This window comes from Theropithecus gelada, chromosome 1 (genome assembly GCF_003255815.1).
Source record: "Theropithecus gelada isolate Dixy chromosome 1, Tgel_1.0, whole genome shotgun sequence".
In the NCBI taxonomy this organism is placed as follows: Eukaryota; Metazoa; Chordata; class Mammalia; order Primates; family Cercopithecidae; genus Theropithecus; species Theropithecus gelada.
In genome coordinates this window covers 38,650,780-38,654,243 of record NC_037668.1, presented here as the reverse complement: position 1 = coordinate 38,654,243, position 3,464 = coordinate 38,650,780, and positions in this window count along the sequence as shown.

The following is a 3,464-nucleotide window of genomic DNA, read 5'->3' as shown; positions in this document are numbered from 1 at the left end:
GGGAGGCTGAGGCAGGAGAATGGCGTGAACCTGGGAGGCGGAGCTTGCAGTGAGCCGAGATCGCGCCACTGCACTCCAGCCTGGGTGACACAGCGCGAGACTCCGTCTCAAAAAAAAAAAAAAAAAAAAACATTCTTTTGCTATTAAGTATCTTAGTCTATTTCCCTTGGCTCCATAGCTTGTACTAATTAAAATGATTTCAACAGAAGATCCTAGGGTGCAGCTTTGTTTTCTTCCCTCCCTCCCTCCCTCCCTCCCTCTCTCTCTCTCTTTCTTTCTTTCTTTTTGCCATCTGTGTTGGCTCTCTTGTTCTTTGCTTAAATAATTAATAATCATTACTATCTGTTAGGCAGCATGTGAGGGAAGAGTGTGTCATCTTGGAGCCCAGGATATTAACGCTATGCCTGTCCCCTCTGCATAAGCTTTCATGTGAGGCTCTTCATTAGCTGACACCAGGGGATGGATCTGCTGCCCTCAATCTTTAGTGTTTATTATCAATAAAAAAGAGCCCCCTCTGATTCACCAGCTGGGGCAGATACTGCTGACGGACAGGAAGTAATTTCCCAAAAGAACAGTAACGAAGAAAGTGAGGTGGAAGTGAGCCACAAAGTTCATTTAGATAGAGCAGTCTCTGCTGGACCGGATGCAAAATCTAAGTGGCTGTCACACTGCAGCAAGCTAGACCTCAGTGTTACAAATAGCAAAGGATTTCAGAAAAAAAAAAAAAAACAACAAAAACCTAGATGAACATATGAAAGAGATATATAAACAGGACAGTTTATAGTCTAGGGTCAGTTTATTTATTTATTTATTTATTTAGAGAGGGGGGTCTTGCTCTTGTTGCCCAGGCTGGAGTGCAATGGCGCAATCTCGACTCACCGCAACCTCTGCCTCCCAGGTTCAAGCGATTCTCCTGCCTCAGCCTCCCGACTAGCTGGGACTACAGATGCATGCCACCATGCCTGGCTAATTTTTGTATTTTTAGTAGAGACGGGGTTTCACCATGTTGGTCAGGCTGGTCTCGAACTCCCAATCTTGTGATCTACCTGCCTTGGCCTCCCAAAGTGCTAGGATTACAGGCATGAGCCACGGTGCCCGGCCGGTGTGTTTATTATTTTATTATTTTTATTTTATTTTTTTGAGATGGAGTCTCAGTCTGTTGCCCAGGCTGGAGTGCAGTGGCATGATCTTGGCTCATGCAACCACTGCCTCCCAGGTTCAAGCGATTCTCCTGCCTCAGCCTCCCAATTAACTGGGATTATAGGCATGCACCACCACACCTGGCTAATTTCTGTATTTTTAGTAGGGACAGGGTTTTGCCATGCTGGCCAGGCTGGTCTCAAACTGGGGTAAGTTTAAAAATTGCTACTGTTGGCCAGGCACTGTGACTCACGCCTGTAATCCCAGCACTTTGGGAGGCTGACGCGGGTGGATTGCCTGAGCTCAGGAGTTCGAGACCAGCCTGGGCAACATGGCGAAACCCCATCTCTACTAAAATACAAAAAATTAGCCCGGTGTGGTGACGCACGCTTGTAGTCTCACCTACTGAAAAGGCTGAAGCAGGAGAATTGCTTGAACCCAGAAGGCTGAGGTTACGGTGAGGCAAGATCGTGCCTCTGCACTGCAGCCTGGTCGACAGAGCGACAGAGCGAGACTCCTTCTCAAAAAAAAAAAAAAAAAAATTGCTACTGTCTTACAATGGTGAAAGTCAGGAGCAAAGTTATATATGTTTAATTGTAACAGACTGTACTGCTTGTTTACAACAACAAACTACTAGGCAATCTATATTCAATAAGGTGAGGAAAGAATTGCTTGTCAGGAGTGGTCTTTTCAGTCTCACCTGAATACACTGATAACATTGCAACATCTACAGCTATGAAATGCCATTTATATGCCGGGGAGAGTGGGGGAAGGCAGCTATTTAATTATTCCCAGAGGGTACAGGCTATTTGCTTTTAGGGATGGTCATTTTTTTGGGTCCTTAATTAGACAATAACCAGCAGGAAAAAAAGGTGATAAACAGACTGCTATGCTTAAAGGCTAATCAGCTGAGTATGTGGATCCAAATTAAGGTCTTATGTTGCTTTGTCTTTACTAGGTGATTAGAATGTTTCAGGCTTCACAGACAAAATACACTTAGAAGACATGTTGGTTGATCAAAACACTCAGCCAAAGAAATGAATAATTATTTCTTTACACTGTTCCCAAACACATAAAAGCTGGGTTCTGTGATGTGGGGAGGATCTACTCACCAGATGCTACAGAGACTAACACTCGGGGGGCACGCTGGCAGAGAGCCAGATGTTCATAGCTGCACATACCCCACTCATGACACAAAATCTGTATATTCACCGATCTACAAAATGCTTTCATCATTGTGTTAAATAATTCCTTATCATCTCCAAAGTAAAATTAGATGACAAGTGTTTGCCAACGCACAACACAAGAGGGTGACACATGACTGTGACACTCTTTGTCTGCTGTGCACTTAGTCTCCTTTTAATTGTCTGTCTTCAGAGAAGTCAGAGCTATACCAAATGCAAACAGGATGGCAAACAGAGAGACCAGAGCAAAAGATCATTTTTTCACTTTCTAAATACTGGAAGTTTTTTTTTTTTTTTTTTTTTGAGACGAGTCTTGCTCTGTCGCCCAGGCTGGAGTGCAGTGGCCGGATCTCAGCTCACTGCAAGCTCCGCCTCCCAGGTTTACGCCATTCTCCTGCTTCAGCCTCCTGAGTAGCTGGGACTACAGGCGCCCGCCACCTCGCCCGGCTAGTTTTTTTTGTATTTTTAAGTAGAGACGGGGTTTCACCGTGTTAGCCAGGATGGTCTCGATCTCCTGACCTCGTGATCCGCCCGTCTCGGCCTCCCAAAGTGCTGGGATTACAGGCTTGAGCCACCGCGCCCGGCCTGGAAGTTATTAATTTACCCATTCTGACCTTGTATTTGCTCAACTTATAAGCAGAAGACTTTCTTATACAGTAAAATTTAAGTCATTGCCATAAACCCCTAACTGCTTTAAAATAGCTCTTCTGCCTATACCTAGTGCTTTGAGAGGCCGAGGTGGGAGGATTGATTGAGACCAGGAGTTAAGAGGACTGCCTGGGCAACATGGCGAACCCCATCTCTTAAAAAAAAAAAAAAAAAAAAAAAAAAAAAAGCCGGGTCCGGTGGCTCACGCCTGTATTCCCAACACTTTGGGAGGCCGAGGCGGGTGGATCACCTGAGGTCAAAAGTTTGAGACCAGCCTGGTGAACATAGTGAAACCCTGTCTCTACTAAAATACAAAAATTAGCTGGGCATGGTGGTGGGTGCCTGTAATCCCAGCTACTCAGGAGGCTGAGACAGGAGAATCGCTTGAACCTAGGATGCAGAGGTTGCAGTGAGCTGAGATCATGCCACTGCACTCTAGCCTGAGTGACAGAGCAAAACTCTGTCTTTTTTTTTTTTTTTTTTTTTTTTTTT